Source organism: Oncorhynchus nerka, linkage group LG7 (assembly GCF_034236695.1).
Source record: "Oncorhynchus nerka isolate Pitt River linkage group LG7, Oner_Uvic_2.0, whole genome shotgun sequence".
NCBI classification, from domain to species: Eukaryota; Metazoa; Chordata; class Actinopteri; order Salmoniformes; family Salmonidae; genus Oncorhynchus; species Oncorhynchus nerka.
Genome location: NC_088402.1, coordinates 89,395,624 through 89,412,418, shown reverse-complemented (window position 1 = coordinate 89,412,418; position 16,795 = coordinate 89,395,624). Strand labels below are relative to the sequence as shown.

The 16,795-nt window shown below is 43.2% G+C and overlaps 1 protein-coding gene across 1 annotated transcript in view; it reads right to left on the bottom strand.

Annotated features, from left to right (window-relative positions):
* rerea (arginine-glutamic acid dipeptide (RE) repeats a) overlaps positions 1–16,371 on the bottom strand; it is a 320,914-nt gene extending 304,543 nt beyond the window's left edge. The window contains 1 exon segment of the mRNA XM_065020955.1: positions 15,600–16,371. The gene's annotated coding sequence lies outside the window, so the exon portion shown is untranslated.
* Positions 16,372–16,795: the final 424 nt, after the last annotated feature.

Here is a 16,795-nt window from a genome sequence, read left to right as displayed (position 1 = left end):
GAAGGAATATGGGCTGATTCATTAAATATTACCACTCTGCCTGGGCCCGGCCACTAATCATTAAGGAATATGGGCTGATTCATTAAATATTACCACTCTGCCTGGGCCCGGCCACTAATCATTAAGGAATATGGGCTGATTCATTAAATATTCCCACTCTGCCTGGGCCCGGCCACTAATCATGAAGGAATATGGGCTGATTCATTAAATATTACCACTCTGCCTGGGCCCGGCTCGGCCACTAATCATTAAGGAATATGGGCTGATTCATTAAATATTACCACTGCCTGGGCCCGGCCACTAATCATTAAGGAATATGGGCTGATTCATTAAATATTACCACTCTGCCTGGGCCCGGCCACTAATCATTAAGGAATATGGGCTGATTCTTTAAATATTACCACTCTGCCTGGGGAATATGGGCTGATTCATTAAATATTACCACTGGGCCCGGCCACTAATCATTAAGGAATATGGGCTGATTCATTAAATATTACCACTCTGCCTGGGCCCGGTAACTAATCATTAAGGAATATGGGCTGATTCATTAAATATTACCACTCTGCCTGGGCCCGGCCACTAATCATGAAGGAATATGGGCTGATTCATTAAATATTACCACTCTGCCTGGCCTCGGCCACTAATCATTAAGGAATATGGGCTGATTCATTAAATATTACCACTCTGCCTGGGCCGGGCCCGGCCACTAATCATTAAGGAATATGGGCTGATTCATTAAATATTACCACTCTGCCTGGGCCCGGTAACTAATCATTAAGGAATATGGGCTGATTCATTAAATATTACCACTCTGCCTGGGCCCGGCCACTAATCATGAAGGAATATGGGCTGATTCATTAAATATTACCACTCTGCCTGGCCTCGGCCACTAATCATTAAGGAATATGGGCTGGTTCATTAAATATTACCACTCTGCCTGGGCCCGGCTCGGCCACTAATCATTAAGGAATATGGGCTGATTCATTAAATATTACCACTGCCTGGGCCCGGCCACTAATCATTAAGGAATATGGGCTGATTCTTTAAATATTACCACTCTGCCTGGGCCCGGCCACTAATCATTAAGGAATATGGGCTGATTCTTTAAATATTACCACTCTGCCTGGGCCGGGGAATATGGGCCATTAAATATTACCACTCTGCCTGGGCCCGGCCACTAATCATTAAGGAATATGGGCTGATTCATTAAATATTACCACTCTGCCTGGGCCCGGTAACTAATCATTAAGGAATATGGGCTGATTCATTAAATATTACCACTCTGCCTGGGCCCGGCCACTAATCATGAAGGAATATGGGCTGATTCATTAAATATTACCACTCTGCCTGGCCTCGGCCACTAATCATTAAGGAATATGGGCTAATTCATTAAATATTACCACTCTGCCTGGGCCCGGCCACTAATCATTAAGGAATATGGGCTGATTCATTAAATATTACCACTCTGCCTGGGCCCGGCCACTAATCATTAAGGAATATGGGCTGATTCACTAAATATTCCCACTCTGCCTGGGCCCGGCCACTAATCATTAAGGAATATGGGCTGATTCATTAAATATTACCACTCTGCCTGGGCCCGGCCCGGCCACTAATCATTAAGGAATATGGGCTGATTCATTAAATATTACCACTCTGCCTGGGCCCGGCCACTAATCATTAAGGAATATGGGCTGATTCATTAAATATTACCACTCTGCCTGGGCCCGGCTCGGCCACTAATCATTAAGGAATATGGGCTGATTCATTAAATATTACCACTCTGCCTGGGCCCGGCCACTAATCATTAAGGAATATGGGCTGATTCATTAAATATTACCACTCTGCCTGGGCCCGGCTCGGCCACTAATCATTAAGGAATATGGGCTGATTCATTAAATATTACCACTCTGCCTGGGCCCGGCCACTAATCATTAAGGAATGTGGGTTGCTGCATTATATATGAGGGTAATGTATAATTCAGTCTTAACAGTAGATGATTCTATGCATAAATAAAGCTGTGATACATTTATAGACATTAAATGCTTACTTGCTCAGATAGGAAATGAATGCACAGCGTGTAGCACTGGTGTGGAACACGAGCCCAGTTTGCATCCCTGCTAGTAGTTTAGAAGCTGTCCTTTGGTTGGTTGTTTCACCTCCTGATTATGTATGGTACATAAACGGTGTACAGCCTTATGTACCATGCTATGTACAATGCTTGTGTAGTGTACAGCCTTATGTACCACGCTATGTACAATGCTTGTGTAGTGTGCAACCTTATGTACCACACTGTGTACAATGCTTGTGTAGTGTACAGCCTTATGTACCACACTATGTACAATGCTTGTGTAGTGTACAACCTTATGTACCACGCTATGTACAATGCTTGTGTAGTGTAGTGTACAACCTAACCACGCTATGTACCATGCTTGTGTAGTGTACAACCTTATGTACCACACTATGTACAATGCTTGTGTAGTGTACAACCTTATATACCACGCTATGTACAATGCTTGTGTACAACCGTATGTACCACGCTATGTACAATGCTTGTGTACAACCGTATGTACCACGCTATGTACAATGCTTGTGTAGTGTACAACCTTATGTACCACACTATGTACAATGCGTGTGTAGTGTACAACCTTATGTACCACACTATGTACAATGCTTGTGTAGTGTACAACCTTATGTACCACACTGTGTACAACCTTATGTACCACGCTATGTACAATGATTGTCGTGTACAACCTTATGTACCACACTATGTACAATGCTTGTGTCGTGTACAACCTTATGTACCACACTATGTACAATGCTTGTGTCGTGTACAGCCGTATGTACCACGCTATGTACAATGCTTGTGTAGTGTACAACCTTATGTACCATGCTATGTACAATGCTTGTGTCATGTTCAACCTTATGTACCACACTATGTACAATGCTTGTGTCGTGTACAACCTTATGTACCATACTATGTACAATGCTTGTGTAGTGTTCAACAAATGTAACAAAAGGACAATTATGCTTATGTACAACCTATGCTACAACACACAAACTACTTGCTCGTTTCCTCTAGCAAACACTCAGAGACGCAAAATACACATGGATCCAGCGAGCGAGCGCACGCACACACACACACACACACACACACAGTTAATCTCCTGCATCACTAACAATATAATTTGAGCTGTGTAACAACAACTGACAGACTGTATTTGGGTGTGGTTGACATGCTAGCAGCAGTAAAGCAGTTAATACTAGACCGTCTCTATAGGAAAATACAACCTTACATTAATTAAAAGACAAAGAGGACTCACAGTTTTATTCTCTAGGACATTTCATAGGGGGGTTTAACCTTTCATAGGAGGGGTTTAACCTTTCATATGGGGGGGGTTTTTTCATAGGAGGGGTTACCTTTCATAGGGGAGGGGGGTTACCTTTCATAGGAGGGGGTTACCTTTCATAGGGGGAGGGGGGGGGTTACATTTCCTAGAGGAAGGTTACATTTCATAGAGGGAGGTTACCCTTTCATAGGAGGGGTTACCTTTACCTTTCATAGGGGAGGGGGTGCCTTTTATGGGGGGTTACATTGCCTAGAGAGGAGGAGGAGGGGGGATTACATTTCCTATAGAGGGGGTTACATTTCCGAAAGAGGAGGGGGGGGGGGGGTTACATTTCCTAGCCATGATAGTATAGTACTTCTAGAGGGCTGATTGAGAGGCTAGTCATTATTTTTCTCTCTCTCTAGTAATGGTGGTGTAAAATGGTGTCAGAGGAGCTGTCATCGTAATGGTTAGGATGTGGAAACCGCAGGGATGTTACAGGCTCTGTGACATTCCGTGTTTCCCCTACATTTATTAAGCAGAATTAATTTATGATGTACAACGTGAGAGGGAGTAGCAATGGTGGTTTGATGGTGAGTTGATCGCCACAAGTCAGTGTGCTTGTGCAAATAAATAGTCAAAAATACACTTCACCAAAAGCAATCAGCACTGTCCTCATCACATTCTCACTTCCTTAACGTTAGCTGTCTAGCCCAACAAGGTAAGTTAGCTTAGCTGTCTAGCCCAACAAGATAGTTAGCTTAGCTGTTTACCCCAACAAGGTAGTTAGCTTAGCTGTCTAGCCCAACAAGGTAGTTAGCTTAGTTGTCTAGCCCAACAAGGTAAGTTAGCTTAGCTGTCTAGCCCAACAAGATAGTTAGCTTAGCTGTTTACCCCAACAAGGTAAGTTAGCTTAGCTGTCTAGCCCAACAAGATAGTTAGCTTAGCTGTTTACCCCAACAAGGTAAGTTAGCTTAGCTGTCTAGCCCAACAAGGTAGTTAGCTTAGCTGTCTAGCCCAACAAGATAGTTAGCTTAGCTGTCTAACCCAACAAGGTAGTTAGCTTAGCTGTCTAACCCAACAAGGTAAGTTAGCTTAGCTGTCTAGCCCAACAAGGTAGTTAGCTTAGCTGTCCAGCCAACAAGGTAGTTAGCTTGGCTAGTTAGCAATATATGCTACTTATGTACCAACTGGACTGGAGCCAAAGTGAGCACTGTTACTGGGCATGTTATGTTAGCTAGTGTGCTAATTGAATTAGGTTTTCTGAAATATACAATCTGCAGTTGGCGCAGACGTATTATTCAGGCCATGTGCTTGCCTTTATGATGAGATAAGTAGCTAATGTTAGCTAGCTAAATTAGAGAGAGTGTGACTAAAAACCAGTACGGCAATAATTCGCCTGCATAAACGTTTACAGGCATCAGCGCATGCTATTTGCGGTTGAAATGGATCGCCAATACATGTTGTATACAATAACAGTGTAATGTACACCTGGGTTCTTTAATAAAAACAAGCGAGCTTGTGCTTGTCATAATGTACTCTTATGGTCTGTGCTATCTGGGATCCTTGGAACGTGCCCGACATCATTGAAGTCAACATTTAAAATAGTTACGGTTAGCTAAGTTCTAGGTTAGGCAAATTGAGTGATTGCTGATGCACAAACAAATTTTGAAACTCCACCTTGTGTATTGCCTTGTGTATTCGGTTACTGTAACTTTCAACACGAAGAGAGAAACTAAATGGATCCGCGTTGCCCATCCCCGATCTAAATAATGATACCTTGTTTTAAGATATGTATACTATGAATCATTTAGCTATTTGGTTTTGAATTTTTGGACACCTTTAGGTATCAAAATGTATATATATTTTTTTAAATAAAATATTGAATTGGCCATTACTACTACAGTCCACCTCTAAAGGCAGCAGCAGAACGCCACAAATGGCACCCTATTCCCTATATGGTGCACTACTTTAGACCAGAGCCCTATTCCCTATATCGTGCACTACTTTGACCAGAGCCCTATTCCCTATATAGTGCACTACTTTGACCAGAGCCCTATTCCCTATATAGTGCACTACTCTAGACCAGAGCCTTATTCCCTATATAGTGCACTACTTTAGACCAGAGCCCTATATCGTGCACTACTTTAGACCAGAGCCCCTATTCCCAATGTAGTGCACTACTTTAGACCAGAGCCCCTATTCCCAATGTAGTGCACTACTTTAGACCAGAGCCCCTATTCCCAACGTAGTGCACTACTTTTGACCAGGACCAATAGGGTGCCATTTGGGATGTACTATATGAACCGCAGAGCTGGAAGAAATGTCAGCCATCCCAAAGCCACTGACAGACAGGAGAATCCCTCTTACTGAGATGACCCAGTGAGTCAATTAATTGAAAAATATAAATAAATACACGTAAAAAAGGAAGAGAGAAGTAAAGGAAGTGTTACATCACGCTGTTCAAAAAACCAACAGACAAAAAGACATTCTCTCTTCTGGTTGGCTGACAGAGAAGGAACACCTGAACAACCATTATCCACATTTAGAAAACAAAGAGAAGAGAATGGGTGGTAGGTGTGTTAGGAATCCCTTATTGTAGCTCTAAAAGGGTCTTGGTTAAAAAGAAAGCGAGTGTACAAACCGATTAAAACCCCTTCAGGTCGATGGCTGCCCCCCCCCTCTGGAAATCGAATAAGCATAATTAGTCATTCAAAACTCCCTGTAAAACTCAGTTTGTATAAAACTAGAGATATCTGCATTAGATGGGTCTCAATCCGCCACATCTGCGTCTGGGGTGAAAGGTGACAGAGCTAGAACGGTGTTTGTCAGACCATGAGAGACATCCTGACAAAATCCTCTGTAGCACCTACAATTAGATGTTCTCTGTTTTGCTCTACGACCCACCCACATGCATCTTGGGACTTGTCTGAAGTCAGTACAGCCCATCTACCAACTTCTGTCTGTAGTTTCACAACAGTTTTGGGCTCCACACAGTAAACAAACACGTCCATGTCAGTTGTTTTGCTCTAGTACACCCACAGGCCTCACAAGACTCGTCAGAAGGTCCCACGGTACCAGCTGAAAATACTTGCGAAAGTATATATATGGACTGTTCCATGTAGTGAATCTGTTATTCAAAGCGTTTGTATGGTCTAATAGCGGTATGGCCCCCACTTTTTTGTAACATGAAATACCCCCCCCCCCCCCCCCAAAAAAAAAAAAAAAACACCAAATGTTTGATACTTCAAGGGATCTTAAAATAGCTAAATGATCTTTGGTATGACCTTCTTAAAACAATTCCATATAGCTTAAGACTCTCATGGGTTAAATAACGTTACTCTAACGCCCTGTCAATGTTCATCTAGCTGCCTCCCAGCTGTTAGTGAACCAAGCCGTTATAGCAACCCACTTTATGAGGAACCTCTTTTCTCTCTGTGTGTGTCTGGATGTGCGTGAATGTCTAGACGACTAGGTCCATAAACTCTGTTTATGGTAAGAGGTGTTGTTACTGGGAATGTGCTTACTAAGCTGTAGGTGTTGCTATGAGAATAGACAAGTCAGCATAGTTTAAACAAAGAAAAAAATATATATATATCTCTATATAAAGGTTCAATCCAACGAACATAAAACAATTACTGTTTAACACGCACATAAGATAGCATAGAGCAGACTATGACACCTCTAAAATGTGTGTTAAAACCACTTGGGTTTCTGAGAAGAAAACATTTTGAACTAGGGCAGGGAAATATATAGAATTAATTTGAATGTATGTCTTTGCTCGATATATACAAAATGCCTGTATATGAAGAATCACGTTTATTTATTTATGAGCGTTTATGTCCGCTGGTTCTCATGTCGTCTCGGTCTCGCCTCCTTTGCTCCTTCGGTGCTGTGTACACCTTCCCATTTACACCAGAGATCTGTATATAGCCCGTTGTCCCAAAGGAGGGAAAAGCAGATGACACATTGGGCTTATTTTGGCGGGAGTGAAACCTCTCACTTAGTCTCTTCCTCTCTGCATACACACACACACACACACACACACACACACACACACACCAGGCCCATCCCCCTGCCACTCACACAACAGAGATCACTTATTGCTCTGACAAGAGGTTTCAACTAGCTATTTGCATTTGAGGTCTGGTTCAACAAGAACCGTTCATATGAACACCAAACACATTGAGATATTATTTTTACTATAATAAAGAAGTTTAAAAGTGTATTGTTAGAAAAATGGAACTGCCCACAGAGCAGACGCAACTAAAAAAGGAGTATCAATTAACATTGATTCTGGAAAATGTGTGTAGCATTGCAGGACCACGTACCGATAGCAGCATTTTAGCCAAAGACTGTTATACCATCTGTCTAAGTCTGTTTTATAAATGTGCAATCAGTCAAAAACACAACTATATAAAAGGAATTGGCAACTTGCTATCATTCTGAAAAACAAGCTAGGCTAGCATGCTGTTCAAACCGTTGGAGACAGACAGAAGTGTTCATAATTAAACTGTTCAACCATGTATGCTAGCAAATAGATCCACCTTGGCTAAACTTGAAATGTAAAGATTCCTACAGTGGGTTCAGAAAGTATTTGACTTTTTCCAGATTGTTACATTACAGCCGTATTCTAAAATAGATTAAATAGTTTTTCCATCAAACTACAACAATACCCCATACTGACATCACAATACCCCATACTGACATCACAATACCCCATACTGACATCACAATACCCCATACTGACATCACAATACCCCATACTGACATCACAATACCCCATACTGACATCACAATACCCCTTAATGACATCACAATACCCCTTAATGACATCACAATACCCCATACTGACATCACAAAACCTCGTAATTACAAAGAAAAAACAAGTTTTTTTTGTGCACATTTATTAAAAATTTTAAGTAAAAATATCACATTTACATAAGTATTCCGACTCTTTACTCAGTACTTTGCTGAAGCACATTTGGCAACGATTACAGCCTCGAGTCTTCTTGGCTACAAACTTGGCACACCTGTATTAGGGAAGTTACTCCCATTCTTCTCTGCAGATCCTCTCAAGCTCTGTCGGGTTGGATGGGGAGCATCTCCCATTCTTCTCTGCAGAGCCTCTCAAGCTCTGTCAGGTTGGATGGGGAGAGTCGCTGCACAGCTATTTTCAGGTCTCTCCAGAGACGTTCGATTGGGTTCAAGTGTGGGCTCCGGCTGGGCCTCTCAAGGACATTCAAAAACGTGTCCCTAAGCCACTCTAGTACACCCACTCCTGTGTTGTCTTGGCTGTGTGCTTAGGGCCGTTGTCCTGTTGGAAGGTGAACCTTCGCCCCAGTCTGAGGTCCTGAGCGCTCTGGAGCAGGTTTTCATCTAGGATCTCTCTGTACTTTGCACCGTTCATCTTTCCCTCGATCCTGACTAGTCTCCCAGTCCCTGACGCTGAAAAACATCCCCACAGCATGATGCTACCACCACCATGCTTCACCGTAGGGATGGTGCCAGGTTTCCTCCAAACATGATGCTGCCACCACCATGCTTCACCGTAGGGATGGTGACAGGTTTCCTCCAAACATGATGCTGCCACCACCATGCTTCACCGTAGGGATGGTGACAGGTTTCCTCCAGACATGATGCTGCCACCACCACCATGCTTCACCGTAGGGATGGTACCAGGTTTCCTCCAGACATGACACTTGGCATTCAGGCCAAATAGTACAATCTTGGTTTCATCAGACCAGAGAATCTTGTTTCTCATGGTCAGAGTCCTTTAGGTGCCTTTTGACAAACTCCAAGTGGGCTGTCATGTACCTTTTACTGAGAAGTGGCTTCCGTCTGGCCACTCTACCATAAAGGCCTGATTGGTGGAGTGCTGCAGAGATGGTATTTTGATGATCAACGGAAACAGGATGCCGCAGAGCTCAATTTCGAGTCTCATAGCAAAGGGTACGAATACTTGTCAATAAGGTATCTGTTTTTATTTTATTTTAAATACATTAGCAAAACTATTTTGATAAAATAATGACATAATTAGTGGGTCTTATGGTTGTGGAAGGCTTATATTTAGCCTAGGTATAATTTTACAAGCCCTGAATTCATTCGATTATTAAATACATTAGCAAAACTATTATTGTTATTATTTCCGACTGTTTGAAAGACAGTGTACATGACCTTTAAAAATGGTACAAAGCTTAGAGAAAACTTTTATTATTATTATTTCCGACTGTTTGAAAGACAGTGTACATGACCTTTAAAAATGGTACAAAGCTTAGAGAAAACTATTATTATTATTATTTCCGACTGTTTGAAAAACAGTGTACATGACCTTTAAAAATAGTACAAAGCTTAGAGAAAACTTTTATTATTATTATTTCCGACTGTTTGAAAGACAGTGTACATGACCTTTAAAAATGGTACAAAGCTTAGAGAAAACTATTATTATTATTATTTCCGACTGTTTGAAAGACAGTGTACATGACCTTTAAAAATGGTACAAAGCTTAGAGAAAACTTTTATTATTATTATTATTTCCGACTGTTTGAAAGACAGTGTACATGACCTTTAAAAATGGTACAAAGCTTAGAGAAAACTTTTATTATTATTATTTCCGACTGTTTGAAAGACAGTGTACATGACCTTTAAAAATGGTACAAAGCTTAGAGAAAACTTTTATTATTATTATTATTTCCGACTGTTTGAAAGACAGTGTACATGACCTTTAAAAACGGTACAAAGCTTAGAGAAAACTATTATTATTATTATTTCCGACTGTTTGAAAGACAGTGTACATGACCTTTAAAAACGGTACAAAGCTTAGAGAAAACTTTTATTTTTTATTTTTTTATTAGATCTTGTAAATCGCCTATAAGTTTGGATTATTTCGGCCATATCGCCCTACTTTGAACCCTCCATGTTGTCCCCAGAGGTCAGGCCTCATCCGGTTAGTTTCACTACACTCAATTGAATTAGAGAGGAAATGGTCTTAATGGAGGAGCTTGTACACAAGGGAAGTGTAGTGCTGCAGTAAAGAAGGGGGGGGGGACTAAGGACTGTGGGTAACTTCTGTCAGTCATCTATGTCCCTTTGAACTCAAGATAGTTAAACAAAGAGCAACAGACACATTTTACACTTGGTAGATCAGACTAGATTAGACCACAGCTGCCACCAAAAAGCTACAAATAAAATATTTTTTTCATGTGTACCAAATACAATACAGGAAGTATACTTGGTAGACTATATCCCTTGTGCTAGGCATTAGTTATCCAAGCAGTGGGTGTTTCCCAAATGGCCCCCTGTTCCCTCCATCAGGTCTGGAGCCTGCTGCTTTTCTGTTCTACCTATCATTAATTAACACCCACCTGGTGTCACAGGTCTACAATCAGTTCCTGATTCGGGTGTGGGAACAATGCAGCGAGAGAGAGAGAAAAAAAAAAACACAGTGGAACTTGCTTTGGAGGTCAAGAGTTGAGTTTGAGGGGCCCAATATAGTGCACTACTTTTGACCAGAGGCAAATAGGCCCTGGTCAAAAGTAGTGCACTATATAGGGAATAGGGTCCCATTAGGGCTGTCCTCCTCCCTCTCCAGGGGATGAATCACATCAGAATCATTCAGCTAGACTGAGGCTGCTAGAGGTCACTGCTCAGTTAGCAGGCTAACAAGGGGACACAGACCGACAATGTGACTTGCCGTACCACAGGAAACACTGTGTGTGCCTGGAGACACACTGCCAAGACCATCTCCTAGACTACCTCATTAACATTAGAGGTCATATGGACACACTGCCAAGACCATCTCCTAGACTACCTCATTAACATTAGAGGTCATATGGACACACTGCCAAGACCATCTACTAGACTACCTCATTAACATTAGAGGTCATATGGACACACTGCCAAGACCATCTACTAGACTACCTCATTAACAGAGGTCATATGGACACACTGCCAAGACCATCTCCTAGACTACCTCATTAACATTAGAGGTCATATGGACACACTGCCAAGACCATCTCCTAGACTACCTCATTAACATTAGAGGTCATATGGACACACTGCCAAGACCATCTCCTAGACTACCTCATTAACATTACAGAGGTCATATGGACACACTGCCAAGACCATCTCCTAGACTACCTCATTAACATTAGAGGTCATATGGACACACTGCCAAGACCATCTCCTAGACTACCTCATTAACATTACAGAGGTCATATGGGCACACTGCCAAGACCATCTCCTAGACTACCTCATTAACATTAGAGGTCATATGGACACACTGCCAAGACCATCTCCTAGACTACCTCATTAACATTAAGAGGTCATATGGGCACACGTTCAACAACAACGAAAAACTAAGAAAAAACAACAACATTTAAACAAATGACTTATGAGACAGTGATTTCTAGACAAAATGGCGGACACATAGCTCCTTCCGTTTCTTAATTTGATTAATAACAAAATCTAAAAATCAATCTTTATACTATGAGGCCTAGTCATTCAGGTTATCCAAATAGCCTGGAGGTTCAACCTACTGACTTCACTCTAGTCACATGTATGTGTACAGTATGACCAGTTTCAGTGCTTTAAGTAAACAATCACTTCCTCTTCCGAGTAGGCCTGGCCTATACATAACCATCAGATAAGATGACTGCCGTCTACTACAGGACGAGAGAAATACTGCCGTTGTCTGGTTCAAATCCGTTGACGTAGGCTGATGTTCAAATCCTAAAATGTTCAATCATTTCCCACTACATTATAATGACCGACATCAGTGGTGTGCTCACTAGGAAGCAAAACAAGGAGGGGACCTACGTGAATCTGTCCAATAAAAAACAAGGAGGGGACCTACGTGAATCTGTCCAATAAAAAAACAAGGAGGGGACCTACGTGAATCTGTCCAATAAAAAACAAGGAGGGGACCTACGTGAATCTGTCCCAATAAAAAAATAGTTTTTTTTGGTAGCAAAACGTTTTCAGTTTGCTAAGGTTTGGACGAATGATTACGCCCCAGATAACAATACAAGTACTGTTGTTTAGGGCCTGACCTAATACTCTGGTTCAAATCCCAGGCTAGGCCCCACCCCCACTTCTCTTTCTCTGCCCTACAGCAAGGAGAGAGCTACATGTGCTGGGGGGCCACACAGTCTGGAGGGAGACAAAGCTGCACGTGCTGGGGGGCTACACAGGTCACAGTATGGAGGGAGACAGAGCTGCATGTGCTGGGGGGCCACACAGGTCACAGTCTGGAGGGAGACAGAGCTGCATGTGCTGGGGGGGCCACACAGGTCACAGTCTGGAGGGAGACAGAGCTGCATGTGCTGGGGGGCCACACAGGTCACAGTCTGGAGGGAGACAGAGCTGCATGTGCTGGGGGGGCCACACAGGTCACAGTATGGAGGGAGACAGAGCTGCATGTGCTGGGGGGGCCACACAGGTCACAGTCTGGAGGGAGACAGAGCTGCATGTGCTGGGGGGGCCACACAGGTCACAGTATGGAGGAGACAGAGCTGCATGTGCTGGGGGGCCACACAGGTCACAGTCTGGAGGGAGACAGAGCTGCATGTGCTGGGGGGCACACAGGTCACAGTATGGAGGGAGACAGAGCTGCATGTGCTGGGGGGCCACACAGGTCACAGTCTGGAGGGAGACAGAGCTGCATGTGCTGGGGGGGCCACACAGGTCACAGTCTGGAGGGAGACAGAGCTGCATGTGCTGGGGGGGCCACACAGGTCACAGTCTGGAGGGAGACAGAGCTGCATGTGCTGGGGGGGCCACACAGGTCACAGTCTGGAGGGAGACAGAGCTGCATGTGCTGGGGGGGCTACACAGGTCACAGTATGGAGGGAGACAGAGCTGCATGTGCTGGGGGGGCCACACAGGTCACAGTCTGGAGGGAGACAGAGCTGCATGTGCTGGGGGGGCCACACAGGTCACAGTCTGGAGGGGGGGCTGCTGTGAGTGAGTCTAATGTACCGGTCCATCTTCACCAGTTAAACCATTATGAATCACCTTAACCCTTGATCATGACTCTCCATTCCATTACACAAGAATAATTGGACGAAGGCGTCTTCTGTACGGGGGAGTTTTGATAAGACATTTGCGATTCGGTTTCGGAAAGAATAAGGATCTTATCTTTCAATGAAACAAAAGGTTAAATAAAAACACAGTTATAAGGGTTCGGCTTCCCACACGGCAGTATTTCCATGTTACAGAGCTTGTTTATGGAAAACAGACTGAAGACAGGGTGGACCACCTGTGTTAATTAGCCATCTGTGTCTATGAGCACCTGTGTGTAAACTGAAGACAGTGTAGACTACCTGTGTTAATTAGCCATCTGTGTCTCTGAACACCTGAGTGTAGACTACCTGTGTTAATTAGCCATCTGTGTCTCTGAACACCTGAGTGTAGACCACCTGTGTTAATTAGCCATCTGTGTCTCTGAACACCTGTGTGTAAACTGAAGACAGAGTGGACCACCTGTGTTAATTAGCCATCTGTGTCTATGAGCACCTGTGTGTAAACTGAAGACAGTGTAGACTACCTGTGTTAATTAGCCATCTGTGTCTCTGAGCACCTGTGTTAATTAGCCATCTGTGTCTCTGAACACCTGTGTGTAAACTGAAGACAGTGTAGACTACCTGTGTTAATTAGCCATCTGTGTCTCTGAGCACCTGTGTTAATTAGCCATCTGTGTCTCTGAACACCTGTGTGTAAACTGAAGACAGTGTAGACGACCTGTGTTAATTAGCCATCTGTGTCTCTGAACACCTGAGTGTAGACTACCTGTGTTAATTAGCCATCTGTGTCTCTGAACACCTGTGTGTAGACCACCTGTGTTAATTAGCCATCTGTGTCTCTGAACACCTGTGTGTAAACCACCTGTGTTAATTAGCCATCTGTGTCTCTGAACACCTGTGTGTAGACTACCTGTGTTAATTAGCCATCTGTGTCTCTGAACACCTGAGTGTAGACTACCTGTGTTAATTAGCCATCTGTGTCTCTGAACACCTGTGTGTAAACTGAAGACAGAGTGGACCACCTGTGTTAATTAGCCATCTGTGTCTCTGAACACCTGTGTGTAAACGGAAAAAGAGACCCAGAAATACAAACCTGTTGTTACTGAAACATACTGTTGGCTACAACTGAGTTAAAAGCAGTTATAACAGTGCACATAAGTAAGTGGTATTTTGGATTTGTGAAATTATTTTTTTGACATGATATTAAAAGTAGAGGGTTTTTTATGTTGTTTCAAGAACAGTATCGCAATTGAGAATCGATTCACGTTTAGTGGGAGTGTTTGGCTGTTTTGCCTCCCAGAGCCAATTGACCTGTAACGTGTCACATCCTTGGACTATACAGAGTAAAGCTAGACTCTTATTGGACTAGGAAAGCCCCTGAATCACCCCTATCATGTTCTCAAATGTCTCCTCTTTGTGTGCTTGGTGATATGTTTAAATGTACACAAAGCTGCAAACTAAATCTCCCCGGACAGGGAAATAAATCACCACCCGTCTTAGTATCTAACTGGTAAAGCAGCTGATACAATTAAACCACTACCTTTACAGTTCATTGGAAGCTGGGTAAACTTCACATCAACAGTTAGGCCTGTTAGGAGATTCCACCTACTCCTCACAGAACGGTAGGCCCTTAGCTTATTACAGTAATAGTTTCGCTTGTTCTTCACACATCACAGACACACAGTGTGTGTGTTTGTACACAAAACGGGATCATTGTGAAAACGTCAATACTAATATGATTAGTAGTTGGTTGAAAAACTTTTAAACTTCAAAAGTTCCCTACATATCACTTGGACGAAGTAAACCTAATAATAATAATAATAATCGTAGCCATTTGTTTTACTAATAATGTGAAAGCTTAAAAGCCTTGTAAAGAACAGTCCTGGGGGATCCTGAGCATGTCTGTTGTCTCCAGGGTGTTCAGTGGGAAGTTCCAACTCGTTACAACATACAGAAACATTTGACTCGAGGTCACACACGCTTCCTTCCCAGCTACTTCGACTGTGTGTGTTATCGTAAATGGCAACCAACACCTGCAGTAAAACAACGACCAAATAAATATCACTGGTGTTTGTTTTTTAAATCTCCTAAACTCGTCCCAACGCTCGCCAACATTCAATGTCTTTACCCCCCTCCTTCAACCCCCCAACCCCTTCAACCCCCCCAACCCCCTCCTTCAACCCCCCCCTCCTTCAACCCCCCCAACCCCCTCCACGTTTCTTTTTTTCTTGTGTTGTATTCAACTACTCACCCGCCAGTCTGATGTCTGTACAGTTCCAAAGTAACCGCCACAAACTACTTCAATCCTCACCAAGGATGACCCCGTCGAATAAAACCCCGTGTCCTGGGCCAGATCCAAGAAACCAGAGGCTTGAAACAATAATCAGGCAGACACTTTATCCTTCAGCTGCCTGCCTGCCTGCCTGCTACACAGGCGAACGACCACTTGCCTCAACAAAAGACGGCCCTGCCTGGGCTCACTTTTGCTCGTGTAATCACGTAATAATCTCCGAGGCAGCCGTTCCCGAAAACACACGGTTGCCTCCGTTTCCCCTGGGGTTTTTTCGACGTGGTGTAGCTTCTTGATATCTTGCGTATGAAAAAAAAAAAGTAAATTGTTTGTATCGAGTGCTCCGGTTCCAGGGGATCAGTGAGTTCTCCGTTCGTTCACAGACTCTGCTTCCTTTTTCCACACACACTCTCCCTCCTCCTCCTCCTCGCTCCCCTTTCATATGCACACATTACACGTTCCGTCTCTCCGTAGGCTGGAGCACCCTTCAGCTGTTCAACAGACGCATCCACATGGCTGAGCTAGTCTTTATTTAACCAGACACTAGTTTAAGAGCCCCCCCCTCAACACTAAAACACCGAGCAAAACTAAAACATGAGCTGGATTCTAATGATCGACGGTCGAGTCGGGGACAAAGGAGAGACGAGGAACGATCCCGGGTACGTTTAGGTTGATGATTTCTGATAATACCCCGTTGGGGATTATGGTGTTATAGAAGAACCACTAAAAAAAACAACGGCAAAACAAAACGTACTGCACAACCAACCACCAGTATGTGATGTATCACTACCGGGCAAGATCAAACGTTCACTAACATGGCAATGATACTGACGAGCCTCTCGCTGCTACACACAGCAGCGCACCAATCAATCCCCCGCTTTCACATTACGGCCCTGCTTAATCAATACGAACACACTGAATACAAAGAAACTATTGTTAAACCATATACACACATGTGAAATGCATCTGCCATCCACTCACAGCCTACGTGTTTACTGTTAAGATGTATTATTATGATGGCGGGGACATGAAGTAGGTGATTACAATATTTGGTGTTTGATTAATGATCAGCGTTAAAAAATTAAAAAACATGGAGAAGAGAGAGAGAAGTGATGTGAAATACGCGGAAGGTAATGTTAGGATCCTGTGTGTGTGGC